At 46.6% G+C, this 16,322-nt stretch overlaps 1 protein-coding gene across 4 annotated transcripts in view; it reads right to left on the reverse strand.

The window, feature by feature from the left end:
- DDAH2 (DDAH family member 2, ADMA-independent) overlaps positions 1-16,322 on the reverse strand; it is a 285,750-nt gene that overhangs the window by 199,146 nt on the left and 70,282 nt on the right. The gene's annotated exons all lie outside the window — the stretch shown is intronic.

Here is a 16,322-nt window from a genome sequence, read left to right on the forward strand (position 1 = left end):
GTACCACCAGGGGGCGCTGTGCTGTGGCCGGATTGGCTGAAAGGGTTTCGGCGGGAGATACAGATGGATGGATTGGCCAGAGCATCACCTGGCTAAGTAAGGGGTCCAGGTAACCCCCTTTGTCCAGTACGCGCCGACCACCAATAAAGAGCTGACATGTGGTACTCATCTGCCTCCTCATTGCCATGCGGTCCACAACCCACTACACAATACAGGTTGTGAAGAGAATGTGTAGTGTCCCAGACAATCCTGCAGACCCTGCTCAAGCAACGCTTCTGTGCTATGTCCTGGATGGAAGGGAGGGAACTGCCAATGATCTTTTCGGCCACCCTCACCACTCTCTGCACCACTATTGTGTAGTGGGTCCGACGCCCTGCATACATAACAACTGCCTTCCTGTCTGAAGCAGTGATGCTTCTAAAACCAGACTGTGATATTGTATACTATATGAGCTTTATGGTAGTCACTAATACAGTATGTGTAATAGCCAGAAAGAATAATATTGCGGAATAGGAGGAAAAGCCACAACCAACTCAGATAAAAGAAATTAGAGTCCAAGCCAGAACTGTAACCCAAGAAAGCATCTCAGACACCTTCCCTTATTCTCATGAAGCTAAAGGGAGGGAGGGGGAAAGTGTATTCAGACTACAAAATTCTATTACAATAGCTCAGGGGTAGGCAACCTCGGCTCTTTTATGATTCATGGACTTCAACTCCCAGAATTCCTAAGTCAGCATAGCTGACTCAGGAATTCTGGGAGTTGAAGTCCATGAGTCATAAAAGAGCCGAGGTTGCCTACCCCTGCAATAGCTGTATAATAAAAGTAGCACACCACGATCTTATAGTATAAAGGTAGTATTATAAGCTGGCTGGGGAATTCTGGGAGTTGAAGTCCACATAACTTAAAGTTACCAAAGTTGAGAAACACTGATCTTCCTCTTTTTCTGGTCTGAAACAAAGGTGTAAAAATGCAGGGCCTTAGCCTCACACTGAACTAACTCAGCTCACGTTCTCCAAATTGATTACTTAGCGATTGACTATCCTTGAACAATATTTACCCAATGTTGCATTTAATTATGTTTGACTGAATTAACCCGCCTGCCTGGATTCACAAACACTGTCAGGGCTCACTTCAAAACCTCATCCTAAGAAAGCAGAACTTGTGTCAGCAGAATATGGGTTCTGACAAACACACTGCATGGTGCAAATTATCCCACACTGGTGGAGTTTACTGACAATGCCTTGGGCTAATGCCTTGGTGGAGCAGTGGGCTAATGCCTCCTTAAGTAACACCAGCTGCCTGCAATTAGTGCAGGTTCGCATCCCACCAGGCTCAAGGTTGACTCAGCCTTCCATCCTTCCGAGGTCGGTAAAATGAGGACCCAGATTGTTGGGGGCAATTAAGCTGACTTTGTAATAATGCCGCTTGGGGGTGTGTGTGTGAAAGCCCTAATAAGCAGGCATATACATAGAATGAAGGCTACTGCTAAGCTTGTAAGCCGCCCTGAGTCTTCGGAGAAGGGCGGGATATAAATGGAATTAAAATAAAAAAATAAAAAAAAAATAAAAGGCATGAACTGGTTCCCATGTCAAATAAAAAGAAGCATTTTCTAAGCTTAGAATTGCAAAACTGAAATATTATTTGGTAGGTGAAGATTGCCTCCTCTCATCTAGCCTTGCCCAATTTAATGTCCTCTAGCTGTGTGCGGCAGTTATGGGGAATTGTCATAACCGATTGAGAGCTAGTGATGGGTGGGGATGAAAAAGGTTGAATTGGGAGTGGAGAGACCCAGATTCTGATTCCCTCTTAAATCCAAAGGCTCCCAGGGTGGTTTGGGGCCAATACTTTTCTTGCTGTCTAATCTATCTCACAGGGTTGCTATAGTAGGGGTAAATAGATGGGCAGAATGTTGCATACCCCACCTTGAGCTCTGGAATGAAAGATATACAAAGAGTCTTCCACTAAGGCCAGAACTGAGCCCCAAATCCCTGTTGTTAAGCAAGCCCGTTGTTAAGTGAGTTTTGCCCCATTTTACAACCTTTCCTGCCAAGGCTGTTAAGTGAATCACTGCAGTTGATAAGTTAGTAACATGGTTGTGAGTGAATTTGGCTTCCCCATTGACTTTGCCTGTTAGAAGGTCACAGCAGGGGATCACATGACCTTGGGACACAGCAGCGGTCATAAATACAAATCAGTTGCCAAGAATCTGAATTTTAACCATGTTGTGCTGTTCCAGCCTACGACCATCCTTTGTTTGCATGTCAAGGACAACCCCTTTTCTTTTAATCAATAGGGTGGAAAAACCCAACCCTTTTATTCAGTGCTTTTTTGTAAAAGAAAAAGGTGCCAGAACTCACACATGTCATACAACTCACCTTGCCTACCCTACAAGGTTCCATCCAAAAAAGGTGCCGAAACTCCGTTCTGAGAAAAAAGCCCTGCTTTTATTTATATACAGTTCAAATACTTAAGTCCAAAAAAACAACAGAATATTTTCCTTAGCAAATAAATGGTTCAAACAGCAAGAACAAGAGTTAAACAAGAAGTTCAGCAAGGACTCAAACAGACCAGGATTTCCTTTGGAGTTCTACAAACGGTTGCCTTCAGTAAACAGCATCGCCCATACCTTCCCCTTTTATTAGCAGCCCCAAGGCATGGCTTTTCAATGCCTTCTCCTTCTTTCGCTGAGTTGCCGCATAGTCTTTCTCTGATCTGCTCTGCTAAGCTTCCTTCTACTTCGAGCATCAATAAATACATTCATCTGTGAAGCCTCAGAGTCCGAGTCATCCTCCCCACACAGCTGAGCCTCATACAGAACACAATTGGAGGGGCCCGGCTCTTCCTCTGACTATGAGTCTTGTAATGCCTCAGAGCCTCCCTCCAACTCCGAAGGCTCTCCAAACCCCTCTTCCTCCTCCTCCTCAGATCCCTTGGACTCAGCTGTTAGGAACACAGGCTGGCACGGAATCACAACACATGTGACCACAGGGATGCTGCAACAGTCATAAAAGTGTGAAAAACAGTCATACTTTTTTCAGTGCCATTGTGACTTCAAGCGGTCACTAAAAGAAAGGGTATAATAAGTCAAGGACAATCTGCAGTGCTTTTTTTGTAAGAGAAAAAGGTGCCAGAACTCACACATGTCATACAACCTGCCTTGCCTACCCTACAAGTTTCCATCCAAAAAAGGTGCCGGAACTCCATTCTGAGCGTTCTATGAGAAAAAAAGCCCTGACAATCTGTAATAAAGGAATGAATAAACAAACTTGCCAGCAAACACATCTGGAGTGCAAACTGTCCCAAAGCAATGTCAGAATTGGAAGACTAATTCTGTGTTCTTCTTTCCCATTGAAACAAGATGCATCTTCAAGCACACATTCTGAGTGGCGAGATATCTGCATTTATAACCCTATCCTATGTACTCATAATAAAATTGTTTTGCAAAATTCAATCCAGATGCAGCCCACCAGCCAAAACTCTTCAGAGAACCCCCTAAGAAAACATTTTGGGGGAGGGGAAAACAGACAACCTTTGGATGACCCACAACTGGCAAGATAGAGATGCCTCTTGAATGTGGGCTGGTCTGGAACTTTCTTATGTTACATCATAATTTCCTTCTTCCGATCTTCTACACATTGTGAAGCTTTGGGGGGGAAGGAAGAGGAGGAGGGGGGGAGGGGGAGGAAATTATTACCCAAAATAAAAAGCGACAGCAAATATGTAGCCTTTCTTTTTTATTTCACTTTTATTAGAATTTCTGAATAGAGTATTCCTTTAACACCGACCGTCTTTAATTTCTGAATTAAAGGAAATATAAGAAAAAGATAAAAACAAGAAAGCTTATTGAGCAGTTGCAATCTTAGTCTTTTCCCTCCCTCTTTAACCCTTTTTAAATCCCCAAATCATAAATGATCAATTCAGGCTTTTCTGCTTTAAACAAAAAGTCTACGTAAAGTTTCCAATCTTTCAAAAACAGAGGTCAACCTTCTGATGGTCCCTTCTGCTCCATCTTATGACCAGAAACTGTAGGATAGGTGTAATATATTGGGCCTTGTTTTGCTGAGTGTACCACGTGGGTTTTGGATGCTGGGGGGTTGCTTCAGCAAGGAGCTGATTAATGGCTCCCAGCTCCTCAGACAGCCTGTCTCCAGAGCTGCCATTGGCTGCCTCTAGGGCGGCAATAGGTTGCTTTAAACCTATTGGCCACCACCTAGAGGCCAGGGTATAAATAGCTGCATTCGCAGCCCTGTTTCTCAGTTCAGTTCCTGCAAGCAATAAACTATGATCTTTGCTGAACTCACTCGCCTCGTCTCGTCATTGAAGCAGCGAACCCCGTACACAATAGGAATTGTCAAAGCATTGTGATGGATTTAACTTGAAATATAATTGCTAAAACCTAAAGATGCCAGAGCTTTTACGTCAGAGAATTGTGCAGTAGGCATCCAAATGGAATCAGAGACACTGACACAAAGTTGCAGTTTTATATAAATATATATATATATATATATAGTGGCGAATATCTGTAGCTCAGGTGTAGGATGAGGGTGAAGGTCCATTCTCCGAGCTTGTGGGTTGGTTTCCAAACGTCTCGTTACCAGGCTAGGTAACATCTTCAGTTGGAGATTAGGGGATGTCAGTGTCAGTGTTCTGTTTGTAAGGGCTTCAGGTGTGGGTATGTCAAGTGAGGGTCTTGTAATGGGTCAGGTGTGAGTCATCAGTGAGAGTCTTGTGATGGGTGTTGTCCTGGGGAGGCTACATCATGTGAGGGCCATTGGGAGGTGAACTGCAAAAGGGGATCACATGACCCTGGGACACTGCAATCGTCGTAAATATCAGCCAGTGGCCAAGCATCTGAGTTTTGATCACATGACCGTGGGGATGCTGCAACGGTCGTTAAGTGTGAAAACAGTCATAAGTCACTTTTTTCAGCAATGCTGTAACCATCAATGGTCACTAAATGAACTGCTGTAAGTTGAGGACTTCACGTGTTCCATTTATACACTGCCCAACTCCCAGGCAACTCTCTAAACGAGAAAGGGGAAACAGTGTGTTTAAATGGATGGATTAAACAGTCAGGTGTGTTAGAATGATGACTCATTTCTTATTTTCCTTTCAGAATTTAACTTCTGGGGCACTACAGCTGCGGCAGGAAATTGCTCTGATGCAGATATGGGCACGCTTTGCATAAAATGAATTTTAAGTCGTTCCAAAATAGCAAAGGAAGTGTGCTGTTGTTACTAGACAGAAAGGCTATTAATTCAGGTGCATTGAGGAATCGATAGGCTGACATGCAGATTTGTGGGTGGTGTCAGAATATCATATCTACCACACTACATCATGGTGTTTTATGTCCTGGAACTTTCTATTACTCCTGGCCAATCTTATTTCCATGCTCACAATAATCACCTTGGTGTGATTGTAGATAAAAGGAATGAGCTTCTTTCTGATTGTGTCCCGGAGAGTTCAGCCTCAGATAGCTACTTACGAATGGTCTCTGGTCAGTTGGAGTCTTGATTTAGTGAAAACAATGTATAAGCCAGCTTTTTTCAATTTGTTCCTCCTTAGAAGTGGTGAACTTAAAATTCTCATTAGGTACAAGATACAAAGCAAGCTCAAAATACAAACAATAAAACACAAAGGGTTGTGGGGGGGGGGAATCACAAACCAAGCTCCATAAAGTCAGAATATATCTAATGTTGCAACACACACAAAAATATCATACATTGCTGTATATTAACAAGTTATCCACACATTAACAGCGAATTTCAATATCAGAATACCAACTCAGCCTTCCATCCTTCCGAGGTAGGTAAAATGAGGACCCAGATTGTTGGGGGCAATAAGCTGACTTTGTAATAATGCCGCTTGGGGGGGTGTGAAAGCCCTAATAAGCAGGCATATACCGTATATACTTGAGTATAAGCCGACTCGAGTATAAGCCGAGACCCCCAATTTCACCCCCAAAAACTGGAAAAAGTTATTGACTCGAGTATAAGCCGATCCGCCGTTCTGCAAGCCTCTGCCGCCAGCAGAGGCTCGATCCGCCATTTTACAAGCCTGAATACACAGGAATACCCTGTGTAGCCGCGGCTCGTCGGCAGGTCTCCGTTCCTCCTGCCGACCTTTGGGGAGGTTTGGGCGCCTCCCCAAACCTCCCCAAACCTCGGCAGGTCTCCGTTCCTCCTGCCGACCTTTGGGGAGGTTTGGGCGCCTCCCCAAACCTCCCCAAACCTCGGCAGGTCTCCGTTCCTCCGCGCAGACCTGCCGACCTTTGGGGAGGTTTGGGCGCCTCCCCAAACGTCCCCAAACCTCGGCAGGTCTCCGTTCCTGTTTGGGGAGGTTTGGGCGCCTCCCCAAACGTCCCCAAACCTCGGCAGGTCTCCGTTCCTCCGCGCAGACCTGCCGACCTTTGGGGAGGTTTGGGCGCCTCCCCAAACGTCCCCAAACCTCGGCAGGTCTCCGTTCCTGTTTGGGGAGGTTTGGGCGCCTCCCCAAACGTCCCCAAACCTCGGCAGGTCTCCGTTCCTCCGCGCAGACCTGCCGACCTTTGGGGAGGTTTGGGCGCCTCCCCAAACGTCCCCAAACCTCGGCAGGTCTCCGTTCCTGTTTGGGGAGGTTTGGGCGCCTCCCCAAACCTCCCCAAACCTCGGCAGGTCTCCGTTCCTCCGCGCAGACCTGCCGACCTTTGGGGAGGTTTGGGCGCCTCCCCAAACGTCCCCAAACCTCGGCAGGTCTCCGTTCCTGTTTGGGGAGGTTTGGGCGCCTCCCCAAACCTCCCCAAACCTCGGCAGGTCTCCGTTCCTCCGCGCAGACCTGCCGACCTTTGGGGAGGTTTGGGCGCCTCCCCAAACGTCCCCAAACCTCGGCAGGTCTCCGTTCCTGTTTGGGGAGGTTTGGGCGCCTCCCCAAACCTCCCCAAACCTCGGCAGGTCTCCGTTCCTCCGCGCAGACCTGCCGACCTTTGGGGAGGTTTGGGCGCCTCCCCAAACGTCCCCAAACCTCGGCAGGTCTCCGTTCCTGTTTGGGGAGGTTTGGGCGCCTCCCCAAACATCCCCAAACCTCGGCAGGTCTCCGTTCCTCCGCGCAGACCTGCCGACCTTTGGGGAGGTTTGGGCGCCTCCCCAAACGTCCCCAAACCTCGGCAGGTCTCCGTTCCTGTTTGGGGAGGTTTGGGCGCCTCCCCAAACCTCCCCAAACCTCGGCAGGTCTCCGTTCCTCCGCGCAGACCTGCCGACCTTTGGGGAGGTTTGGGCGCCTCCCCAAACGTCCCCAAACCTCGGCAGGTCTCCGTTCCTGTTTGGGGAGGTTTGGGCGCCTCCCCAAACATCCCCAAACCTCGGCAGGTCTCCGTTCCTCCGCGCAGACCTGCCGACCTTTGGGGAGGTTTGGGCGCCTCCCCAAACGTCCCCAAACCTCGGCAGGTCTCCGTTCCTGTTTGGGGAGGTTTGGGCGCCTCCCCAAACCTCCCCAAACCTCGGCAGGTCTCCGTTCCTCCGCGCAGACCTGCCGACCTTTGGGGAGGTTTGGGCGCCTCCCCAAACCTCCCCAAACCTCGGCAGGTCTCCGTTCTTCCTGCCGACCTTTGGGGAGGTTTGGGCGCCTCCCCAAACCTCCCCAAACCTCGGCAGGTCTGCGCGGAGGAACGGAGACCTGCCGAGGTTTGGGGAGGTTTGGGGAGGCGCCCAAACCTCCCCAAACAGGAACGGAGACCTGCCGAGGTTTGGGGACGTTTGGGGAGGCGCCCAAACCTCCCCAAAGGTCGGCAGGTCTGCGCGGAGGAACGGAGACCTGCCGAGGTTTGGGGACGTTTGGGGAGGCGCCCAAACCTCCCCAAACAGGAACGGAGACCTGCCGAGGTTTGGGGACGTTTGGGGAGGCGCCCAAACCTCCCCAAAGGTCGGCAGGTCTGCGCGGAGGAACGGAGACCTGCCGAGGTTTGGGGAGGTTTGGGGAGGCGCCCAAACCTCCCCAAACAGGAACGGAGACCTGCCGAGGTTTGGGGACGTTTGGGGAGGCGCCCAAACCTCCCCAAACGTCGGCAGGTCTGCGCGGAGTAACGGAGACCTGCCGAGGTTTGGGGAGGTTTGGGGAGGCGCCCAAACCTCCCCAAACAGGAACGGAGACCTGCCGAGGTTTGGGGACGTTTGGGGAGGCGCCCAAACCTCCCCAAAGGTCGGCAGGTCTGCGCGGAGGAACGGAGACCTGCCGAGGTTTGGGGAGGTTTGGGGAGGCGCCCAAACCTCCCCAAACAGGAACGGAGACCTGCCGAGGTTTGGGGACGTTTGGGGAGGCGCCCAAACCTCCCCAAAGGTCGGCAGGTCTGCGCGGAGGAACGGAGACCTGCCGAGGTTTGGGGAGGTTTGGGGAGGCGCCCAAACCTCCCCAAACAGGAACGGAGACCTGCCGAGGTTTGGGGACGTTTGGGGAGGCGCCCAAACCTCCCCAAAGGTCGGCAGGTCTGCGCGGAGGAACGGAGACCTGCCGAGGTTTGGGGAGGCGCCCAAAGCTCCCCAAACAGGAACGGAGACCTGCCGAGGTTTGGGGACGTTTGGGGAGGCGCCCAAACCTCCCCAAAGGTCGGCAGGTCTGCGCGGAGGAACGGAGACCTGCCGAGGTTTGGGGACGTTTGGGGAGGCGCCCAAACCTCCCCAAACAGGAACGGAGACCTGCCGAGGTTTGGGGACGTTTGGGGAGGCGCCCAAACCTCCCCAAAGGTCGGCAGGTCTGCGCGGAGGAACGGAGACCTGCCGAGGTTTGGGGACGTTTGGGGAGGCGCCCAAACCTCCCCAAACGTCGGCAGGTCTGCGCGGAGGAACGGAGACCTGCCGAGGTTTGGGGAGGTTTGGGGAGGCGCCCAAACCTCCCCAAACAGGAACGGAGACCTGCCGAGGTTTGGGGACGTTTGGGGAGGCGCCCAAACCTCCCCAAAGGTCGGCAGGTCTGCGCGGAGGAACGGAGACCTGCCGAGGTTTGGGGAGGTTTGGGGAGGCGCCCAAACCTCCCCAAACAGGAACGGAGACCTTCCGAGGTTTGGGGAGGTTTGGGGAGGCGCCCAAACCTCCCCAAACAGGAACGGAGACCTGGGGAGGTTTGGGGAGGCGCCCAAACCTTCCCAAATGTCGGCAGGTCTGCGCGGAGGAACGGAGACCTGCCGAGGTTTGGGGAGGCGCCCAAACCTCCCCAAAGGTCGGCAGGAGGAACGGAGACCTGCCGAGGTTTGGGGAGGTTTGGGGAGGCGCCCAAACCTCCCCAAAGGTCGGCAGGAGGAACGGAGACCTGCCGAGGTTTGGGGAGACGCCCAAACCTCCCCAAAGGTCGGCAGGAGGAACGGAGACATGCCGAGGTTTGGGGAGACGCCCAAACCTCCCCAAACGTCGGCAAGTCTCCGTTCCTCCGCGCCCTGCCTGCCTGCTTCTTTCCGCTGCGGAAAGAAGCAGGCAGGCAAGGCGCGGAGTTTGGGGAGGTGCGCGCGCACCTCCCCAAACCTCCCCAAATTCGGCAGGTCTCGGACGGCGGTGGCTTGGGAGAGGTGCGGGCGATCCCGGAAGCACCAAAGCCTCGGCCGCGCACAAGTCCTCGGTAAGTTTTTTTTTGTTGACTGGAGTATAAGCCGAAGTGGAATTTTTCAGCCCAAAAAGTGGGCTGAAAAATTCGGCTTATACTCAAGTATATACGGTACATAGAATGAAGGCTATTGCTAAGCACATTGATTTGTGCTTCTTAGATTGTAAGCCGCCCTGAGTCTTCGGAGAAGGGCGGGATATAAATGGGATTTTTTAAAAAAAACTCATCTCCTCCTCCTCCTCCTCCTCCTCCTCCTCCTCCTCCTCCTCCTCCTCCTCCTCCTCCTCCTCCTCCTCCCTTTTGTTAGATTTAATCTAGCCACCCATTGCAGTGAATATATTAGAATGAATATAGTGGTATGTTTTCTCTTGACTCTGTGCCTTGATGAATTCCCCAGGTCAAAATTCATTTGTATAATTATTCCATTGGGGGGAATCCCATCATAGTGGCCCTCTGAGGGTGGTTTTCCCCAAATCAGTTTCAATAGGAATTGAATCTCTGGATATCCATGATCTAGTCCAATATTCCAGCTGCTAGCCTAATCCAGTCTATGCATGCGATTGTTAAAATATTTTTTCACTCTTATTCTTTGACTTTGGGATTTAATCCAACCCTTACGCTTCATTTTTTTTTAATGTTGTCTGTCATCAAAGGTCATGAGACTGCAGTGGCCTATAAAATGAAGGTGGTTTCCAGCGTTCAAGAGCACAGAGATTCCCTGACCTGCAGTGGCATAGGAAGGAAAAACAAACACACAGAGGAAAGAGAGGGGCGGAAACAATGGGAAATTTGGGGCATTGCTGCATAAGGACTCTTTGAGTTCAAAAGCAGTTGTGACTTCTTTGATCTTGTGATGTTGGCTGAATTTGGTGTTGACTTACTTCCAGTTTAGCTCTGTGCAACCCAAACCCAAAAAGGGAATGGGAAAAGAGAGAGAGGGGAAAAAAGAGAAGTGAGAGAAAGACAGAGCAAGAGAAACAGAACAAGAGATGAGGGAGGGAGGGAGGGAGGGAGGGAGGGAGGGAGGGAAGGAAGGAAGGAAGGAAGGAAGGAAGGAAGGAAGGAAGGAAGGAAGGAAGGAAGGAAGGAAGGAAGGAAGGAAGGAAGGAAGGAAGGAATCAGAATAGAGCTGGAAGGGAAAGAAAGAAAGAGAGAAAACCAAGAGAGTGGAAGAAGAAAGAAAAAGAGAGAGAGAGAAGAGAGATCTACATATACTGTTTTGTGTTGATCAGTCTATTTCCCCATTCCCTCAGAGTTCTTTGGGAGTTTTTTGGGCTCCTGACATGCTGTCTGGGGAATTCTAAGAGTTGAAGTCCACATATCTTTTGGGATCCACTAAAACCACTTTCTTCCCTTTAAAGGAGGTGCCAAAGCAGTGTTTCTCAAGCTTTCTCGACCTAAAGCTGTGTGACAAATGAAGGCAAATATACGTGTTCCAGGATAATGTTGCAGGATCCAATTTGGGTTGGTCACCGGGACCAGAAGCTTAGTCTTACGAGTTTTTGAATTCGTGCTGGAACCCATGATTTCCTGCCTGAGCAGGGGGTTGGACTAGATGACCTCCAAGGTCCCTTCCAACATTATTATTATTATTATTATTATTATTATTATTATTATTATTATTATTATTATTATTATTATTATTATTATTATTATTATGTACACCATCTTCAGGGGATTTCTCTGAAAGAGAAAGAGAAAACTATTCTGGTGAGAGAGAGTTTCCCTGAAAGTGGGCTCCAGCGTGATTCTGAAAATTCAGAAGACTAAACTTCTGGTCCCGGTGATCAACCCAAACTGGCTCCTGCAACATTATCCTGGGACACGTATCTTTGCCTTCACTTGTTACACAGCTTCAGGTCGCCAAGCATGAGAAACACTGGTCTGGCACCTCTTTTAAAGGGAAGAAAGTGATTGGATCTAGCATTGGTGAAACTGACAAGAATTTCCCTTTAGGAAAGGACCAGAAACCTGGAGCAAAGCAGGAAGTGCCTGGATTTTTTTTTAAAAAAAAAAACCTGTCCTTTTCTCTTTATCATGGAGCCCTAACTTTTAAAAAGCATGCCTTTGGTTTAGAACTGAACCGGGTGGTGCAGTGCTTAGAATGCAGTATTGTAAGCTAACTCCACCCACCACCAGGAGTTCGATCCTGACTGGCTGAAGGTTGACTCAGCCTCCCATCCTTACGAGGTCGGTAAAATGAGGAGCCAGGTTGTTGGGGGCAATAGGCTGGCTATGTAAACCGCTCAGAGAGTGTGTACTGTAAAGCAGTATATAAATCTAAGTGTTATTGCCAGTGTTATTGCTATTAGAATTAATTGCCACACCTTTCCTCTTCGGACACAAGTTTGTAACCATGTTTAGAGGTGTTGGGAAAAAGCATGTGGTTACAAAATAAGTGATATCGTGCCAGCTTCATAGCTCTCAAGGGTATGGTGAGGATGAGGATGGTGATGATGTTGCTGATGACAATGATGGTGATGGTGATGATGATGATGATACAATGATGATGATTTCATGGAGAAAGTCTATCTTTGTGGTTACTGAGAGTCAACAATGACTTGATGGCACTTATTCAATTATTATTATTATTAAATTCATGCACTGCCCAGCTCTCAGAGAGTAATTTTCAAAATAAAAACACAGAAAAATAACAATAAAACAATAGAACAGTAAAGGCAAGGAGCAAAAAGATAGGAGTAGAAGTAAAAACAAAAGAACAATTCCAGGCAATAACACAAATATATACCCATTAGTCAGAAACGGCATCGGCCATCCTAACCAAAACTTTGGGCAAAGAGTCAGGTCTTCAAATCCCTTCCAAATGTTTGTAGGGTGGCAATTAGGAGGACCCATTTCAGAAGGCAGGTAGGTGGAGGAAGAGAGAGACAGGAAGGAAGATATTATTATTATTATTATTATTATTATTATTATTATTATTATTATTATTATTATTATTGATGGTGATGTTGGAAGGTACATTGGAGGTCATCTAGTCTAACCCCCTGCTCAGGCAGGAAATCCTATACCATTTCACACAAGTGGCTGTCCAGTCTCTTCTTAAAAAATTCCAGTGTTGGAGCATTCACTGCTTCTGGAGGCAGGTTGTTCCACTGATTAATTGTTCTAACTGTCAGGAAGTTTCTCCTTAGTTCTAGGTTGCTTCTCTCTTTGGTTAGCTTCCATTGGTTGCTTCTTATCCTGCCCCTCTGGTGCTTTGGAGAATAGCCTGACTCCCTCTTCTTTGTGGCAGCCCCTGAGATATTGGAACACTGCTATCAGATAGACAGACAGACAGACAGACATGATAGTTAGATGATAGAAAGATATGATAGATGATAGATAGATAGATAGATGATAGATACAGTAGATAGATAGATAGATAGATAGATAGATAGATAGATAGACAGACAGACAGACAGACAGACAGACAGACAGACAGACAGACAGACAGACAGATAGATAGATAGATAGATAGATAAAATAATAGACAGACAAATGATAAATAGATGGTAGATATGACAGATGATAGAAAGATATGATCGATGATAGATAGATGATATAATAGTAGATAGATAGATAGATAGATAGATAGATAGATAGATAGATAGATAGATAGATAGATAGATAGATAGATACAGACAGACAGACAGACAATACGAGACAGACAGATAGATAGATAGATAGATAGATAGATAGATAGATAGATAGATAGATAGAGATAGAATAGACAAATGATAGATAGATGATAGATATGTTAGAAAGATATGATAGATGATGATAGATTGATGATATAGATAATATAATAGTAGATAGATAGATAGATAGATAGATAGATAGATAGATAGATAGATAGAATAATAGACAAATGATAGATAGATGATAGATATGTTAGATAGAAAGATATGATAGGATGATAGATTGATGATAGAGAGATAATATAATAATAGAGAGAGAGAGAGAGAGAGAGAGAGAGAGAGACAGACAGACAGACAGACAGACAGACAGACAGACAGACAGATAGGAGAGAGACAGGACAGACAGACAATAGAATTGTTTGTCTTTTTATCTGCCTAGGGAAATGATCTATTTACCTATCCTAAATTTATCATGTATTTATCTACATAGGCCAACATAGTCAGTACACATTGATGTGGGCAGAGATGGGGGCCCAGGACACTTACTTCATTTCCTTTCTGTCTGATGTGAAAGAAAGGGGATTTTTGCTGCTCCCAGCGTTACAAGAACAATGGGAGTTATTTGCTCTGGAAACCCTGGGATTTAACTTCTGAGCAAGCATGCCAAGGAATGTGTTCTCCCAGGTATTTTCCAATAAAGAAGAGCTGTGACTGAAAGAAGACGCTGAGCTGCAGGATCTGCGACTTCATCTTGCACTTCTATTAGAAGGAAGAGAATCTCTCATCATTGCAGAAAGCGACAGTGGAGAACTTGCAATCTCCTAGTTCTTACTGACAGAACCTCTAGCTGTTTCTTCCAATAGGTAGAATTGCAAGTCCCCCAACACTGGGAGCACATTCTTTTGAAAAATTGCACAGGCAGAAAGAAAGAAAAATAGAATGTGGTAGATCTTTTGGGCTTTCCTTGGTTCTGAGACGATCAGAGAGCCACATTCAACATAATAGAACAGAATAACGGAGTTGGAAGGGACCTTGGAGGTCTTCCAATCCAACCCCCTGCTCAGGCAGGAAGCCCTATACTGACAAATGGTTGTTCAATCTCTTCCTTAAAAATTCCAGTTTTGGAGCATTCACAACTTCTGGAGGAAAATTCTTCCACTAATTAATTGCTCTGTCAGTAAAAATTTCTCCTTAGTTCTAGGATGCTTCTATCCTTGATTAGTTTCAATCCATTGCTTCTTGTCCTGCCTTCAGGTGTAATAATAATAATAATAATAATAATAATAATAATAATAATAACAACAACAACAACAACAACAACAACAACAATAATGTTGGAGAATAGGTTGACTCCCTCTTCTTTGTGGCAACCCCTGAGATATTTGAACACTGCTATCATGTCACCCCTCGTCCTTCTCTTCGTTAAACTAGACATACCCAATTCCAGCAACTATTCCTTATATGATTTAGCCTCCAGTCCCCTAATCATCTTTGTTGCTCTTCTCTGTACTCTTTCTAGAGTCTCAACATCTTTTTCACATTGTGGTGACCAAAACTGGATGCAGTATTCCAAGTGTGGATGCAGTATTCCAAGTGTGGCATTGTAAAGTAGTATTAACACTTCACATGATCTTGATTCTATCCCTCTGTTAATGCAGCCTAGCACTGTGTTGGCTTTTTTGGCAGCTGCAGCACACTGCTGGCTCATATTTAAGTTATTGTCCACTGGGACTCCGAGATCCCTCTCACAGTTACTACTATTGAGCAAGGTACCACCTATACTGTACCTGTGCATTTGGTTTTTCTTGCTTAAATGTAGAACCTTACTTTTTGCACTATTGAATTTCATTTTGTTAGATAGAGTTCAATGTTCAAGTCTGTCAAGTTCCTTCTGTATCTTAAGCCTATCTTCTGCCAGTTTGGTGTCGTCTGAAAATTTGATGAGTTCCCCATCTATCCCCCTTCATCTATCCTTCTATCCTTCTCTTAATGACCGTTGTGGAAAAAATTGTAGAATCAGCTTGGTCACATTAGAACTGTCATGACTTATGACCATGATGGGTTGGCTCCATTACAGTCAAAAGTTAAGGATTAACTGTACTTCAATTTCTTCACCATCTCCTTGGGTTGGTACTGCCTGTTGATACAGTTAAATTAAATCTCAGTTATTCTAGTATCTTTGTCAGGACCCACCTCAATCCACATCTTAGGAAATAAGAACTCTTGGATGCAAGTTTAGTCCAAAAGGAAAATGTTTACTAGGATGGAATCGATTGTGGGAATACAAGACGGAATCTAACAAAGTTACATTTCAATCCTATATAAAGCATTCCCATTTCAGCCCCTCCCCTCATCCATTTGGTCCGGCTCTCATCATTTGCTTAGGTGTCAGGCCCTTCCATGGGAAAGGGAACTCTCCTTGGTTTTATGGTTATTGCTTTTCCTTTTAGTTGTAAATGAAGATGCAATCCAGATCTGTCTCTCCCCCTCCCTCCCCCAGTTCAAATGTTCCCTGTTGTTTGAAGATCGCCTAAAGTCTATCCTCTCCCCCCCCCACTTCGGAGAGATGGCAGAATCCCCAGAATAAGCACATTGTTCTACCTATACATTTATGAAATTTGATATAAATGGATTCTGACAATCTTAGTATCCTAGTATCCATGTATTAAACAAAACATCTGTTACTAGGTAGGAGATGAAGACAGATGTAGACAAAGGATTAAAAGGCAGAAACATCCCAGGGGCAGTTAAGTATCTACTGCCAGGGCCGTGGTGTCTCAGTTATAACATTTGGGCTGCAAAACATCAACCACTGGCAAGGCTGGACAAATTAAAATTTGATGGCTTTGAATTATGATACATGGAGAAATGAGTTGGAGAGTTTGGACCAGGAGAAACATCAAATCATAGATTCATAGCTGAAGTAAAATTACAGCGCTGTCTGGAAGCACTAACAGTGAAGCTTATGGCGTAGACATTCCAGGTCCATAATACAGGTAGTCCTTAACTTACAACCATTTATTTAGTGACCATTTACAGTTACAATGGCACTAAAAAGAATGATTTATGACCAGTTTTCACACTTAGAACTGTTGCAGCATCTCCATGGGCACCCGATC

This window comes from Vipera ursinii, assembly GCF_947247035.1.
Source record: "Vipera ursinii genome assembly, chromosome: 2".
In the NCBI taxonomy this organism is placed as follows: domain Eukaryota; kingdom Metazoa; phylum Chordata; class Lepidosauria; order Squamata; family Viperidae; genus Vipera; species Vipera ursinii.